This window comes from Cavia porcellus, unplaced genomic scaffold (genome assembly GCF_034190915.1).
Source record: "Cavia porcellus strain 051 isolate PalLab524CR breed Dunkin Hartley unplaced genomic scaffold, mCavPor4.1 scaffold_8, whole genome shotgun sequence".
Lineage (NCBI taxonomy): Eukaryota > Metazoa > Chordata > Mammalia > Rodentia > Caviidae > Cavia > Cavia porcellus.
Genome location: NW_026947491.1, coordinates 43,043,266 through 43,061,036, shown reverse-complemented (window position 1 = coordinate 43,061,036; position 17,771 = coordinate 43,043,266). Strand labels below are relative to the sequence as shown.

The following is a 17,771-nucleotide window of genomic DNA, read 5'->3' as shown; positions in this document are numbered from 1 at the left end:
AGTTTCCCAATCTTCAAATACATTTTCAAATAATCCATTCAAAAGTCAAAGCGGAAGTTTCAAAGAAAATAAAAATCTAATATATGAAAATTTGTAAAATGTAGACACAGCAGTGCTTAGAGGAAAATATATAGCATTAAAAGATTATAGAAAAGAATAAAGATCTTGAAGCAACTAAATTTCCACCTTAAAAAAAACACAAAAGAGCAAATTAAAGCTAGCAGAAGAAAGATAATAAAAAATAGAAATCAACTAAATTGAAAACAAAAAATGGAGAAAAATCAACAAAAAAAAGATGATTTCTTTTTACAAAGATGAATGGAACTGGTAAGTCTTACTCCAACAAAGGAAAAATTTCAAAACTGTATCAGAAATCAAAGAAGGTATATCACTGCAGGCTTTATAAAATTAAGGATAAAATAAACTGGACAACTTAGATTAAATGGACCAGTTCCTTAAAAGCCACAAAATATCAAAATCCATCCAAAAAAGAAATAAATGTACCTGTCATTAAAGAAATTTAATCTGTAGTTATAATTTTTCACAACTTAAGGTTGCATGGTTTCAGTGAGAATTTAAGAAATTCTACACTTTGCTCCTCAAAATACTAAAGAGAATAATACCTATTTGGTATCTAAATACCAAAACTAAACAAAAAAATAATACAAGAAACCAAATAACCTTACAAACCAATATCCTCGTGAAGATAGATGCAAAACTCCTCCACAAAAATTAGGAAATAAAATCCAACCAAATAGAAGAATAACATGTTACAACCAAGCAGCATTTATTCCAGGAATGCAAGGCTGGTTCAATATTGGAAAAGTCAACGTGATTAACTATACTAACAAACTAAAGAATTTTTAAAAAGTTATTATAGCAAACACTTGACAAAATTCCACATCCATCCCTGACAAACTAGTAGCAGAGGGCAATTTAGTCTGAAAGAGTATCTACAAAAACTCTAGCTAATACGTAACGGTGAAGGACTGAATACTTTTTCCCTAAGATCAGGAAAAATTCATAGATATCTATTATCATCAGACACATTCAGTATCTTACTAGAGCTTGTAATAAAGAAAAAAGAAAGAAAAGGGATTTAGATTAGAATAGAAAAAAATTGTCGATTTTGACAGATCATATAATTATCTGTAGAAAATGTCAAGAAATTTGTAAGAATGCTTCTAGAATACATGAATTTAATAACATAAGATGAAAATTCTCATACAAAAAGCCATCATATTTCTATATACAAGAAACAAATTAGAAATTGGAACTAAAACGTGTTTGTCTACTTAAAAGTATTGAGGTATGCATCTATGTGCAGAATCTGTATGTTATAAACTACAACATGCTGATGAAAGAAATCAACTATTACCCAAATAAATATCATATTCATTGATGAAGAGATTCAATATAGTCAATATATTAATTTCAAATTAATCCACAAATTCAGTGTGGTTCCAAACAATATGCCAGAAGTTTTTGCAGATATACACAAGCTGATTGTAAAATTTACACAGAAAGAATTAGAATAGTCAGAACATCTTTGAAAAAAGAACAAAGTTATCCAACTTTAAGTCTGCTGTAAAGCTAGAGTAAACAAGGCAGTGTGGCACTGGAGAAGGAACAGACATATAATCAATGGAGTAGAATACAATCCAGAAATAAACCCACACAAGTACAACCAACTGATGTGTGACAAAAGTGCAAACTCAATTCAATGGATAGAAGAGAATCTCTTCAAAAATAATGCTGAAATAATTGCACATCAATCTAAAGAAAAGAAAGAACCTGAATTTTACCCTTCATACAAAAATTAACAAATAAATCATAGATAACTATAAATGTAAAATTATAAAACTTTTGAAAGAAAATGAAGTTTTGTAAGGTAAGCCAAGGCATCTTACATATGACATCAAAACACGGTCCATAAAAGAAAAAAACTTAAAAACTCAACTTAATCAACATTTTAAACTTCAGCACTACAAAAGGCACTGTTAAGTAAAAGAAAAACTATGCACTAGGAGAAAATATATGCAAGTAATTTATCTGATGAAAGACTTCTATCTGGAATATATTAAAAACAAAATAAAACTCACAGAAAACAAGAGTCAGCAGGGTGTCTCAGTACATGCCTGTAATCACAGTACTTGGGAGGCTGAGGCAGGAGGATCACTTCACTTCTGAGCCCAGCCTGGCCTACACAGTGAATTCAAGGCTACCCTTAATTACATAGAGTGACTTTGTCTCAAAAAACCAAAAGGAAAAAAAAAAAGACTCCAATTTTTATGGGTAAAATATTTGAACATACACTTCAACAGAAACATGCAGATGGTAAATAAGCATATAGAGAAATGCAACTTGAAAGCCCAGTGAAGCATCACTACACACATTAAAATCGGGGGGGGGGGGTGACAATATCAAGCACTAAAGAGGTGTCTTCGTTACTTTTCTTGCTGATAAAGAGTACCCAATGCCTGAAGCTAGGGAAGGAAAGGTGTATTTAGTTCAGTTTGTGAAGGTTTCAGTCCGTAATGTGCTGACTCAAGGCAGAACGGCGTGGCAGAGGGACAACAGTTCACAGCAGCAGAAGGCAGCAAAAGCAACAAGGGGGAATCAACTTACGGCAACCAGAAGGTAGGAAAGCAACAAGGAGGTGTCTTTCCGCCCCTTTTATCTTATCCAGACTACTCAGGGTGAGCAGCACTTACACTCTTAATCCTAGCACCCCTGAGCCCAGCATTGCACTATCAATCAACTCCAGTGTCACACACTTGAGATGGGAAAAAGCCCCACCGATGGCTGCATGAGGCTTTGCAGGGGACATCTAAACAACTGCAACTCCACGTACTGAGAGATAGAATGCAAATGGTGAAACCACTCTAAATTAATTTTTTGTTTTTTGTTTTTTTTGTCTTTTTCATTTTTATCGGTACCGGGGATCGAACTCACAACCACCTGCTTGCAAGGAAGGTGCTTATGCCGCTGAGCTAAATCCCCAGCCCTTAAATTAATTTGTAGTAAGGTAATCATATACTGAGTATGTATGTTACCTGGCAATTCTATCTTAGGGACCACCTTTGAGAAATAGAAATTTAGGTTCACACAGAAACCTATACATATATGTTCACAACAGCATTATTCACAATGGCCAGACACTGAAGATACTCCTAATATTCTTGCATGGATAAAAAAAAATTTGTTATGAAGATATGTATCTATATATCTATAAATATTATATCTATTTATATTATATGGTATCAATATCTATATATTATATGGTAATAAAGTGCTATATAAAATGCAATACTACTAAGAAATAAAAAGAATAACTAATCAATACAACAACAAATCTGCAAGGTATTAAGTTGAGCAAAAGATGACAGTCCAAAAAAGTTCTATGCTATAGTATGAGTCTACTTACATGACATTCTGGCAAGAGTAAAACCACAGGTATGGAGAACAAATCAGATATTGTTAAAGGTTATGGATTATGGCATATTTATTTGACTACAGAGGTGCTATATGAAATGTTAGGAGTGATAAAACTATTCTGGTCTTGGTTGCAGTAGTGGTCACGTGAGTTAAAACTCAAAACTGAGATGAGTGTGGTGCATACATCTGTCATCCTAGTACTGTGGGAGACTGAGGCAGGAGGATTGTGAGTTAGAGCCGAAACTCAGCAACTTTGCAAGATTCTGTCTCAAAATAAAAAACAAATAAAAGGGCTAAGTTGAGTTCACTGAGTTCAACCTCCAATAAGACAAAACAAAATCTTAGAACTACGCATCAATTTTTTTCTATATTACTGTTTGAAAATTTAAAAAATGAAAAAATCTTGTTTAAAATATTAAATTTGTTGCAATGAAATAAGCAGCGCCTAAGGAATAAGTGCACAAATAGAAAAGGTACCCTTTTTGTCTCAGGAACATTGTTGTCCAAAGATATGAGTGTAAAGAATCCTTACATTTTGGTCATAAAGAACATCATACACCCTTTTGTCCACACTGGACCAGCACACATGCTTGGAATCCTACAGAGCCACATTGGAATTTTATAATACCACCAAAAATCAGTATTGAATTCCCACAAATTTCTTTCTAGGTTATGCAATTAAGTCATAGGAGAAAAACACTGACAGGAAAGGCCCGACCACTCCACATCCATCAACAGAAGCAGTTCTGTAAGAACTAATGGCTTGGAATCCAAGCTAGAAAAGTAACGTATTTTTTCCATACGTTTTGAGGACTTTTGCCCTTGAGATTTTGCAATAGGTTGCACTGAAGGATAAATGTATTATTCTTACACACGTGCACACACACACTTCTCTGAGCACACCTCCAGGCAAACGCAGTGCTCCCAAGCAAAGCCTAAGTGAGCCACAGAAGTCACACCCCATCTGACTGCTATGCCTCACCACTAGAAATCAACAAGGCAACCTGCAGAGGCATGGAAAGTGAACAATTGTGGCAATTCCTACAACCTGCGAGGGACACGATAAACTGAAGATTTACTAATGACCAGGAAGAAAGCATGTCAGATGGCTAGAAGCAAAGCACGTCAGCCCTCAAGAGGCAAGCTGTATGTCATCTAATTAAAATTAAAAATGAAAAGCATATCTAATAGCAAATCTCTGATATTCACTCAACATACAAAGACAAAATTTGACTTCTTTGTCCTACAAAGTTTTTTGTTTTTGTTTTTGTTTTCGTTTTTGGGGTGGGGGGGGAGTACCAGGGATTGAACTCACAACCTCGCACTTGCCAAGCAGTTCCTTATATGCTACTGAGCTAAATCCCCAGAGGCCTGTCCTACAAAGTTTTTGAGAAACTTTGAATGCCACGAGTGTACCTTAAAACCCCAAAAGAAAAAAATATCTTACTTCTTGGGCACTTATAGGTGAAGTTTCCAGGAAGAACTGGAGGTAGGGCATGAGGAAAATAATGTGAGCAATTACACTGAATCCTTTGATCCAGGCATTCAGTAAATCATCTCAGTTTTACACAAATTCTTCCTTCTATCCTGAAGACAAGGAAAAAGAAACACTACAAATAGAAAGCTAAAAAAAAGAAGGACATACAGATCTAATAAAACAGTCTTACACTAGAATATCCAAATTAATACAACAGATCGCCATCATTTAGTAAAGTGGTCTTTATGGACTTTTTTCATTTCAGGCTACTTTACGAATGTCTTCCCAAGGCACTATTGTTCAGCCACGGTTAGACTCAACATTCCAACTAGGAGGCAGTTAAAAACTACTGTTAATAGAATTACCATAAGGATGTTTTACATCTCTAAGTGCACTAATTTATTAACATCTTGTACATGAACTCTGTCTGCTCCGCTGATTCCACAGCAAACCATGGGACTTCTACCAACTGTGAGTGCAAACTGTATAAATGGAATTTGCAAGAATGGAGCAACGCTAGTGGTGAAAAAGAAAATGATTTTAATAAATTGAGGGGTTTTTTTGGTTGCATTAAATTTCTGGTATGTTTTTCTTTAACTGTATTTATTATCCTGATGTATACGTTCTTTCTACCTTTCATTTTTTCTTGTTCAAAGATCTCTGCTGACTAGAAAGGCAAGAACAGAAATAAACTTTTAGACTTCACCTTTGATGTGAAGTACCATTATTAAAGCTGTACTTTAGGGCCCAATGACCACTGCCCTGTAGTCTAGCTACATCAAGGTAATTCATACAAGTCTTACTCTTTTCATCCACAGCCCAAGATGTAGCGCCTGAAACAAAGCAACAGCACTAGCTGAACAAGCATTCTTCCTCTCTTCCTCTGTTTTTAACCCATGGGAATGCTTTTTGACCACTATGCATTAATTCAGCCTACAGATACAACCCTATGCTCTCATGAAGCATATGGAATACAGGCAAATGACCAAAGAAAGAAACTGTCAATAAGAATACAACAGTCATTCACCAGGTCTATGAAAAGATATATAATTCCTGTTTCTTTATCCTCCAACTTGATGATTAGTTGAGACTATCAAGGAAAAAGACAACCAGTTAAGTGTCTATAAAGAGAGACAAGGCTCTAAAATAAAGGTAGAGATCCACAAAAATTAAATGATCATTACCAGTAAAACTATAGAGCATAAAGAAATATAAAAGACAGTTTTTCCTTAAAAATATTAGAAGCTTATCATGGAAAATTCTCTGCAGAGAAACAATTAGAAAATCAGAAAAAAAAGAGCTTGCTAACCAAAATGGTCTGGAATACCCTGCCAGCATGCATTACAGAACTTATTTCTTCAGATTTCCCAAAACAGAAGATTCTCTATCTCTAAACTTTAAAGCAGCAAGACAATTTTATACTCTTCCTTTCCTCCCATGTGAAATCATTCCCTAACATCCACTGATGCTTCTTACATTAGAAAAATGTTAAACACACACATCCATGTGACCTATGTATTTAAAATTATTTTTATTTTCCTTCCTGCTAATCCTTGCCAACACTACACTAGTTCAAGCTTGCATCAATACACTGCAAGGTCAAATCAAATAGCGAACTAACTGCTCCATTCCTGGTATATTCCATCCTCTTACATAGTGCTATCCAACTTTCTTAAACCATTACATCACAGCTTTGATAATGTATCATTCTGTACTCCCTCTGAAATTGTCTACGTTCTTCACTGTAAAGGATGCAAGTGCAAAAAATTCTTAATGTTTAGCTAATTCACCGCTATTTTTGCAAGTTTATCTGCCATTGGGGGATTCTATGTCATTCTACCTGGTTGCTCAAGGACTGGCCAAAATACTTTTAACACTTACTTCACTTTGGTTCATACTGCTGCTCTCAACCATTCTACAAAACCCAGCTCAACATATACTTCTTCCATCAATCTGATTCTGAACACAACCAGTTAGAAGCTTTTTTTCTGAAAAAAAAAAAAAAAGAAAGAAAGAAAAGAAAAACAACAAAAAGACCTTAATTCTTTAGTATTCAGTTGACAGATAAACCTCTTTGAACTGTTTACGAATCACTCTGCAACCCTTTTCTTATTTAACAGTTTATGTCTATTACTTATTTAACCAAATAAATAAGCTCCTAGAATATAAGGCGTATATTTTACAGGGGTACCTCAACATCTATTACAATGTCTCACCCTTAGTTACTACTTACTAAGTATCTGTTGATTGGTGTGCTCAAGTAAAGCGATTTATGCTTCCCCATAGAAAGCAAGGAGCCAAGAGTTCTCAAGGTCATGACTTTCTCTACATTTGTATTTTTCATTGAAAATTATCTAATGCAAACTCTAAAAAATAAGGTAGAAAAGGGTTGCTTTGGCTTATACTAACCTTTTTAAGTAAGCTAAGAAATTAGAATACAAACTTCAGTAAGAAAAATAAAATGTAGAAAGTTCACATATGCAATAAAGAAAAGGGAAAACTAATTGATGTCTGAAATGATCTGAGATGACAATACAAGTGCCCAAATAATTTTAATGCTTCTTCTTAAAAGACAATGAAAAAGCTGTGTGGGGGGCTGGGGATTTACCTTAGCGGCATAAGTACCTGCCTTGCGAGCAGGCAGTCGTGAGTTCGATCCCCGGTACCGATAAAAAGAAAAAAGAAAAAGCTGTGTGGGGTGCAGGGGAAGATAATGTGTACATGTACAAATGTAAGTAGGAAAATTTTGCAGTATAAATTGGTAGTGACAGCTGCCTTTATAGAGTACATATTGATGACCAGGAGACAGTAAAAGAGACAACCTTGAGCCTTTTCTGATTGGTGAATCATGTCTGTTAATTATTCAAATAAACAAATATAAAAAATATAACATAAACCAGGCGTGGTGGTGTACGCCTGTAATCCCAGCACTTGGGAGTCTGAAGCAGGAGAAGCGTTTGAAAGTTCAAGATCAGCTCCATCATGGGAGCCCAAAGCCAGCCTAAACTGCATAGTGAGACCCTGTCTGAAAAAGACAAAAGACCAAAAATAAATAAATAAATAAAAGACATAAGAATAGAATGAATAGGGTGCAATCAACAATGTCTTTGACAAGAAACATTTATATTAAAATGATTAAAAATCCTTTTAAAGGGGCTGGGGATTTAGCTCAGCGGCATTAGCACCTGCCTTGCAAGCAGGCAGTCGCGAGTTCGATCCCCGGTACCGATAAAAAAGAAAAAGACAAAAAAAAAAAATCCTTTTAAAAAGAGAAAAATAAACATTTAAGAATATTATCAAGTTTTTGCCATAAAGCAAAAATGATTCTCCAGTTTTCTCACTGCAGAAATCAGATAAAGCCCTCTTTTGAAGGTTCTGTGCACTATCCAGATCAAGATACCTTTAGGTCAGTAATGAACCCAAAGATGGACCCACAGGAGTCTTCAGGGCACAGGAACACCGACAGTTAAATCAGGAGCAGTTTTCCATACTGACACCCAAACTCCGTGGTCCGTCTCCACTGCTGTCATTCACTTGCTCTCACTTTGCCTCTGATGAGTCTTCACACTCCCAACACTTTCTTCCCTATCACAGTGCAAATCTTTTTAAATGCCTTATTATCTTGTCCCTAGGAAAAAAGGTATTATCTCTCTTTACAGCAAAATTGTAGGAAATCCGATTGAGAATTCTATAGCAAATGAAATGTCTGTGTATTCTGACCTCTGAGAAAGCATTACCAGTCTCATTTGCAACCTGCTTAATTATTCTCTACAACTTACTATTAATGCAGCAATTCGTTTTCATTTTATTCAGCTTCTTGCTAAGACAACACACACACACACACACACACACACACACATACACACACAAATGTGCCACAAAAGCCCACTGCACTATCCTTAATTGAAAAAGAATTCCCCCAGAAATAAGAAGCCAATCATGTAAATTAAGCCCTACTTATTCTTAGGATTCAGAATAAATGAAGGAAAATGTTACTTCACATTGGCTTGCAAGACATTAAGCTTTCAGAGGCTCAATATCCAACTGTCCACACAGTTAAAACACAGACAAGAAGCTGAGGGCAGCAATGTGCACCTGTAACTCCAGCACTACAGGAAGCTGAGGCAGAAGGATCACAAATCAAGCCCAGTCTGGGCAACTCAGTAACTAAATGAGACTCTGTCTCAAAATGAAAAAAAAAAAAACATAGAAGGGCTGGGCAATGTAGCTTGGTGTGAAGGCCTCAGATTCAATTCCCAATCCAAAAAGAAAAGGATAAAAATAGATGGGGATGACTTGCTTTTTCATTGATAAAGTAGATTCAATCTCTTCCATTTTCAATCATTATCTACAAATTAAAAGTAAAGTTTTAATTTTGACGTTTCTCCCTTCCCAAGTTCACTCTGCCAAAAATGTTAACAATTAAGCACCCAAAATGTAGGGGAGAGGAAGAAAATTAAGGACTGTGTTGTTACAATTTCTCTAATGTTCCTATGTACCAGAAACTCAGAAGATTTTACAGCATGAAAACCACATTAATAATTGAACATCAAGAAGTCTGTTAACAGAGGTCTTTTGAGGATGTCAGTACCTTCCATTCCAGACCCTGAGATGAGCACAGGAAGCCTCTCCCTACCACCTCACACACATAAATGTGCATTTTACATTTTACATAACATTTTAGTTATCCCACCCCAACAGACTCTGTCCAGGACCAAAAGAGGTTCGGTCCCTAACTAATGGTACCTCTGAGACCCTCAGGGTCCCACCACTTACTTCATTCTGTTTCCTTGCAGTAACCATCTTCATGTATCTAAGGAAAATCTTCCACCTTTACTCTCCTAGCTCAAAGGACTCCCAGAACTGCTGCTACCGCAACTTACCCTTCCCACCACCAAAACCCAGCATGCTCCATTCCCTAAGTCCTTTGAGCTTTGTGTAAGCAAAGACTTGTGTAAGCAAAGATATCCAGGTGACAGTGGTCACAGTGCTCTGTGGTACTGGTTTTAACAGAGATAGACAATGTGAGAGCATTTATTAGTAATTCAGTGTAAGTATTTACATACTAGAGATACAAAGAACGATTAGCAGATTCTAAGGCATGACAGCCTTTTTTAAAAGTAGCTAGAGTGGCTACAAAAGAAAAAGGAGTATGTTACCTTCAAGTCTTCTATTTTCATCTACATCCTACTAATAAGTATCAATAGATACATCTCCAGTTGTTTCCCCTCAACCTTTCTTTTCCAAAATGCTCTCCTTCAAAAGTACTTTTACCTTCCCTCAGCCTATCCCAGAATCCTTCATCATGCCCACTCACTAAGATATGTTTAGCTACCTAGGATAATGATAATTTCTTAAAATAAAACCAAAATTGTTCACATGACTTGGTTATAGAAACATTAGGATATGAAACCATTTAATGCAGGGAAAAAGTAAAAATGAAGTCAACCTCTGGGTACTAGCTTCCAATCCACTACTTAAGTAGTCCTTAGCCCTGGACAATTCATTTAATCATTTGCATTATCAATTTACTCAGCTAAAAAATGAGATTAGTATTTGCCATATTTAATTCCAACAACCAACTGACAGAAGGATTTTAAAAATCTCTGTAAATATATAGGGGATCTCTGTAAATATATACTGGGGATATAGCTCAGTGGTACACTATTTGTCTAGCATGCCCAAAATTCTCAGTTTAATCCCTGGCACTGAGAAAAAAAAGTTTTCATAAACAGATAAAAGTAATAATTACCCACTGGGCATGGGGGCACACTCCTGTATATCCCAGCACTTGGGAGGCTGAGACAGGAGGATTGCCGTAAGTTCAAGGCCAGCCTGGACTACATAGCGAGACCCTGTCTCAAAAAGAAAAAAAAAAGGAGTAACAATTGCCAAAAGTGGACAGGTAGCCAATCTCCTGTAAGACCTGAATATATGAGAGCCATTCAAACAAAGGAGTTCAAAGAGTATATAACGAAGACATTTAAAACAATGAAAACAAAAAGCAACTCCAAACAGATACAACCACTTACAAGAAAAAAACCACAGCCCTAGCTAGAATAAAGGAAGACCAGATTTTGAGGCCATTTCACCTCAGAACCCAGGCTACAACTAAGAACAATCCAGCTGCCCGAAAGCTAGTGAGTGCCAAAGCATCGCTTTTTTGGTAAAGAATTCTATTTTGGCATATTTTGATAAAGAACAAAGAGAGAGTTACTTCAGTAGTGGATTTTCAGAGTGGTGGTGGAAACCAGAACAGCCAACTGTAAAGTACACCTTTTCTTCCTTTAAACAAACAATGTCCATCCAAGTTAAGGAGCCTGCACTTTATACCTTCTATGCCAGACTGAAGATAAAGAAACTGTCTGCTTTTCAGACTACTGAAATTTAATACATTATATATATCAAATACATATATAAATATACACTAAGTTGCTAAACCCTAGAGAAAAGTTAATATAGAGTTCTATGTGTCAGAAACTATAAGGAAACAGAGATTTCATTTAATCCTCACACAATGCAATGTAGATACTATTATTCCTGTTTTTACAGATGAGGAACACTGAAGCCAGACATTAAATAAATTGTCCAACTGCACAAAGTAAATAAGTAATAGGATTTAAATCTAGTTTTGTCTAATTCCAAGGCTCATACTGCTCCTGACTTTTCTTTTCAATAGTGTAACTATGGCAACTTTCTTGGGTCTTCATTTTACCTTGATCCATGATATAGTGAGTGCTTAACTGTGTGTCCTGTTTCTACAACTTCATAAAAGAACAGAAAAAAATTTTCCAGAGGTTTTATCTCCCCTCCTGCATTTACTTCTCATTCTCACATAAACTATTCTTTTTTAGGTCAGTCACTGACTACCATACAGTATTCTGGCAATAAACCTAAAGGGTGTAAGTTCTGTTTCTAACCTTTTACACTTTCATAGTCACAGTTTTTGATTCTTGCTATTATTTTCTAAACTAGTATCATTTAATGAGTACCAATGCCTCATACAAAACCTTACACATAGTAGGTACATCGTGAGACTACGCAATGAATTGCTGATTGAGAAAAAGTTTATTATTCCTATTCACTTGATAAATTTAAATCAAGAGACTTCACAGATAACTGAGTAAATTTTTAAAAGGATCAAGAAAAAGGTAAACCAAAATCCAATAATCTAGTTTTATGGCCCTAAGTGACTAGTACAATGAATTTAAGAGCTTATAAGACTCACTTTGAAAATACTGTGCTGTTCTAAGTAACATGCAAGGTGTACCTTAAACATACACACAATTAAACATGGGACAACTCTTTTGCTTAAGATGGTAAGGATCTCCTTTGTTTCCCTGTTTTTACACATATTAAAATTTTTCTGCAATAAGTATTGATATTTTTAAGTTTGGTAAATGATATGACTCCAGATAAACTTTGTATTTTTAACACTTTCTATATCACATAGTTTACTGTTCTTGTTAGATATAATTTATAGGAATTAAGTATTCATTAAATCAACCACATGCCTTCCAAAACATCTTGCTACATAATACTGCCATATTAAAGATAATTATTTTTCTTTCCATTCACATGCACTTCTTGCTTTAGATGGACATGTCTCTTTGTACTCTTTTCCAGTATGTACAACTTTCCTGTATAACTTCTACAGAACACTTAAGTCTTTTTTTTTTCTTTTTGGTAACAAGCACAAGAATGGTATTTGTCCCAAATCCAGCCCCAACATACATGTTTTTAAACTTCATTTATGTTACCTTTCCAATGAGATTAAAGTACTTACATCACAGTGGCACTCAAGTAGAATGAGCTACCTTCTGTGGTAGTAAGTTTCCTACCAATGAAAGTACTCAAAGCAGAGATCTCCCATAGAAGGAGTCCTGGGTTGGGAAGTTGTACAAGCTGAATTTTATGGTCTCCCTTGTACTCTATGATTCTAAATTAGCTTTCCCAGGTGAGTATACTTTAGTGATACAATGGGTCACACAGATCACATACTGTCCTATAGTGCCAACTGTTTCCCCTCACTATTCGATCAATGTAGGAACATGTCCTTTGAAGTCAGCTTAATTTGGTGAGTTATCTAATTACTTTAGTTGAAGACAAAAATTACTAAATACTGTAAGGCCTTACTATTTGAAGTTATTAAAACGTGCTGAAATCAGTCAACACAATGTCACTATTTGACTTACAGATGGATTTATTTTACCCTGTAAAACATTGTATTCACGAGGGACAGCCAAAATGAGGAGTTATGTGGGTGTAATAGAATGTGATAACTAGGCCTTCCACCCCAAGTACAAACCCAGCTGCGCATGTACATGCGCATCCATATCCACAGGAAAGCCTGCTGAAAATAAAAAGCAGAGAAAACCCAAAATCATGTCCTGCACAAGAGCATGCCACAGCGAAAGTCGGACGGGAGCTGTCCTTTCAGCACCACAACAAGGAAGCCCACTAGGAGCGATACAGGTAACCCAAAGCTGACAGGAGAAAAATTGGGTAACAGTCCTCCAAGAAAGCAACAAGCAACTGTATGATTATTTATTTTTAAGTGTACTACATTCCATCATATTATTAATTTAAAATAAAATTTTCCAAATATTTTAATAAAAGCTGACAAAACCCCAAATGAAGACCAAAAGCACATAAATTAAGGCTTTCAAACTGAACCCAGAAAACCAGTAACTGGCCTGCATCACCATGAATTGCTTTATAATACCCACCACCAGCCCAATTAAGAATCACAGACATTTTCATACACCCTGAATCAGATGTTCTAAGAACACAGAACATGCATGCAGCTCTCTCCAGGGACAGCCTCAATTTCTAGGACAGAGAATGCTCCCTGAACACCAAACCATCACTACACCCTCTCTATACAAGCAATCAAATCTTCTTTCAGAGAGAACTGAAGGCCTTATGGGTCATGAGGTACAAAGAAAAAACAGTGCAATATTTCAAGAACCAGGTTATATAGGTAATGTGCTAAAAAGCCTTTAGCATTTGATTCTGAATACCCCAAGATGGTTTTTAATCCTAGTATTGTGTGGTAATGCTATCCAGTCATTTATATTACAAAGCAAAAAAATTCCCAAGGAAAGAAAAAGCTGCCTCCCCCATATCCTCTAATGCACGTGGAGAAAAAAGAAGTACTGCACAGAGATCATGAGACAGTGAAAAATCTACCACACCCGAAACTTGCCTTGGAAAACTAAAACATTCCCCAGTCCTAACACACCGAGACCTCTCTAAAGGATTTCCAGGTTCAAACTCAAGAAAATAGTTGTAAGAAGCACTTTCCCTTCCTGCTCCCAAGGCCCTCACCCCACACACATTCCTGCTTTCATCCCTGTGTCTCTAGTGCTCACTGTGCATTAAAAGCAGCTTTCCTAGTGTAGCAGAGCTTATTTCATGCTAATTATTTCTATCCCCTTGAATTTAAACAGATTCGATGCAAAGTTCTACCCCAAACAGATGTCATCTATTTATTATGACACTGATGCGAATCTTGGAATCTTCAGATATAAAATGTACTCCCCATGCTTCAAAAACTGCAGTGTAAGTGAGGAAAAGGGCATAGGGTGGAGTGGTTGGAAGGAATGCATGGTTTGAACAGTTCTATTTATCAGGCTGAAAAATGATTCTCATTCCGTACCAGCTTGAAGCTGAGGCCCTTGAAGGGGTCTGACAGAACTGAATGGCTAAGCTCCAGAAAGTTAACAGCCAAGTCTCCACCGGTGGTTGCTGGCGGACACGGAGGAATGGAACTGAGGTCCAAGGAGAAATGCAGAGGCTTCGCGGTCCCCCAAGATGCCAAAAGAGAAGTTAGAGGGGAAGGGTCCAGGCTGTGAAGCTAGGCAATCGGCCCTGTACCCGAAAGCTAACAAGAAGCCCAGGGTACTGCTGCCGGTGATACGGTGGGGGAGGGAAGGAAGCGAGGAGAGGAACAGGCTCTGCATAGGGTGGCGGGTGGCGTAGGGGCGGGGGTGGGGGAAGGGGATATTCTGAAAGTGATGTACTCCCTAATGCAGGAATCCTAGCCTACCGAGGAAGGGGTGGGGGTTGAGACACGGCCCCTGAGCATCTTGTTGGGAGGGGGACAGATACATCCGAGTAAAGGACAAGGGGAGTCTTGGCTGCCCAGAGAACTCAGGAGCCCCTGGATTCTGCAGATAGTAGCAATCTGGAACCAGATGAGGGAGAAAGATGCAGTAAAACGGGAGAAGGGGGGCTGGGCTGAGGGGCAGCTGTGGAAGATCCCGACTGCGCTGCCCTTCCCAGAGCAACCCCAAGGGGGGCCCGACTCTACCCCGGCACTGGGGGATGGGTGAGCGCTGCACCGCGCCAGGGTCGCCGAGGGCAACCCGTGTCCCCAGCGGAGTCAAGGGACGGGGAGAGCGAAGGTGTCCGGGGTGGGGCAGGTGGTCTTCGCTTCTCCTAAGGGGTCCTGGTAAAAACGGAAAAAGGAGGCGAGACTTGCAAACACCAGTCCAAAACAGGGAGGGCGAACCCCGCTCCACGGCCCCGCTAGCCCCGCCGCGCACTCTGCGGCAAAGCTCCTGACTGGAGAGGGGCGACCCCGCTCCAGGGTCCCGAGGCGAGAAGGGGAGCCCCGGAGAGGAGTAGCGCCGGGGCAGGGGCTCCAGGGCGACTTACGGCAGCGGCTGCGGCGGCGGCGAGCGAGGCGGCGGCGGCCCTAGCACGGGGCCCGGGAGGCGCGGCCGGACTGCAGAGGCGCCGAGGCTGCGGCGGGCGGGACTGCGGTGGGCGCCATCTTGGAGCGCTCCCCGCGCCCGCGCCCGCCCCCCGCGCCGCGCGAGTCCTTGCATAATTGATGACTCGCGCCGCCGCGCGCGCCCCCGCCCGCAGGCCCCCGGCCCGACCCTCCGCGCGCCCCCCGCCCGCGCTCGCGCCCGTGCCCGCACCCGCGCCCGCGCTCGTGTCCGCGCCCCGCAGCCCACCTACCCCTGCAGGGCGCGCCCGCTCGCCTGCCCGTCAGTCCGTCGGTCGCTGGCTTGCAGGCCTGCGTCCCCGAGCCGTCGAGACCGATCCGGGCGAGGGAACAGGGCCCCGGCAGGGGGCGCCGCGCCGGAGGGCCAGCGAGCGTCCCCGGGCCCGCCTCCACGACGCCCCCGCCAACCGCGGGCGGGGCAGCGCTCAGAGCCGCCCGGCAGCTGGAGCGCGCCTCGACCGTCCGGCGTGGAAACCCGGAAGGTGCACGGGGTGGACTCGGCTTCTCTGCGGCCCTGGTTACTGCCAAGTTTTCGGCTTCTCCTAAATGTGTCTGGTAACAATGGATCGCTCAGCTGTTGGAGATTCTGGTATCTCTAAACTCAACGAACTCAACTTACATGATTTTTTGGACAACTGATAAAACGCAAAGTCGGCTAACAGCGTATGGAGGCTTGTGTTCTTGCGGCCAGGGCCTAATAGGAAGAGGCAGACGCTGCTCGCTGACCACCCCTGAGTCTGGGACGGTAGCAGTCACTATCCTGAGCCTCAGTGTGTCAGACGTCTGTGAAGCAGGCTTGAACACCTGAAGCGCTCACTGCTCTTACGAGGGTCTCCATAAGGATGGAAGTACGGCATTTGATTGTACCACTCTACAGTGGTACTGCCTAATAGGGCTTTCTACCCCATGTTCGCAGTTGGGTACGTTTGGCAACCTCCCTGAACCTCGGTTTCTGTCTATAAAAAGGAACAATCGATCAGAGTATCGACCTGATAGACTTTATTTCATTTTTTTCTGATAGATTTTATTGTGAGGACTAACATTTCTAGCACAACTTAGACACACAGCCTATAGCACAGTGTACCCACTACTACGTACATTGAGAAGTAGCTTTATTGAGGTATATTTGACATACAGTAAGCTGCACATGTTCACAGAGTACACTCTGGACATATGTATACATGCATGAAATCAATCATACCCATCATTTTCCAGAGCTTCCTGGGCTGCTTTGTAATCCCGTCCCTCTTCACTGTCCCCGTATACCCTCACCAACCAACTAGTACTGATCTTATATTACTGTATATTAGTTTATAGTTTTCAGAATTTAAGATAAATGGAAAGACTGTGACTTCTTCCATTCAGTATAATTATTTTGGGGGTTGTGACTTCTTCCATTCAGCATAATTATTTTGAGTTTATTTTGCCATTGCCTATTGAAAAATCATTCTTTTTTTACTGCTGAGTAAGAATCTTTATGGGTATACATTGTGCCACAACTTTACTCAGTCACCTGTTGATGACATTTAGGTTATTCCTAGTTTTTGTCTATTACAAAGGAAGCAGGTGGGAGCGTACGTGTGCTGGTTTTTGTATAGACACACACTTTGGTTTCTCTTGGTTATAAATACCTAGTATAAATAAAATGATGGATTCTGTTGTAGGTATACTGCATATTTAATATAGGATGAAATGTCTGAACTGTTTTCCAGTTTGGCACCCCATTTTATGTTCTGACTAGAAGTCAAGGAGAGCTTCACTTGCTCCACATCTTCACCAGAACTTGGTATCATCAGCCTTTCTAGTTTTATGCATGCTAGTATAGGTATGCAGTGTTGTCTTGTTTGTAGTTTTGATTTCTATTTCACCAGTAACTAAAGATGTTGAACAGCTTCTATGAATTCGTCATGGGTACGTCCTCCTTGTGAAGCTGGCTGTTCAAATTGTTTGCCTATGTTTTAGGTTGTTTTCTAATTGTTAAGAGTTGTTTACAAATTTTGGATAGAGGTCTTCTAGCATGTATGTGATTGGCAAATACTGTTTCTAGTCTAGGCTTTCTATTTTCCCAACAGAGTCTTTCGAAAGCCCAGAAGTTTTCCGTTTTTATGAGGTCTAATT

General features: G+C 39.3%; 1 protein-coding gene across 5 annotated transcripts in view; it reads right to left on the bottom strand.

The window, feature by feature from the left end:
* The window catches only part of Scn8a (sodium voltage-gated channel alpha subunit 8), a 170,672-nt gene extending 154,626 nt beyond the window's left edge, over positions 1-16,046 (bottom strand). For 4 of the 5 annotated variants that reach the window (XM_063254784.1, XM_063254787.1, XM_063254783.1 and 1 more), the window contains exon 1: positions 15,578-15,726. The gene's annotated coding sequence lies outside the window, so the exon portion shown is untranslated. Of the gene's footprint in view, positions 1-15,577; positions 15,727-15,886 lie in introns of those variants that run through there. The other variant, XM_063254785.1, reaches the window with a different exon arrangement.
* Positions 16,047-17,771: the final 1,725 nt, after the last annotated feature.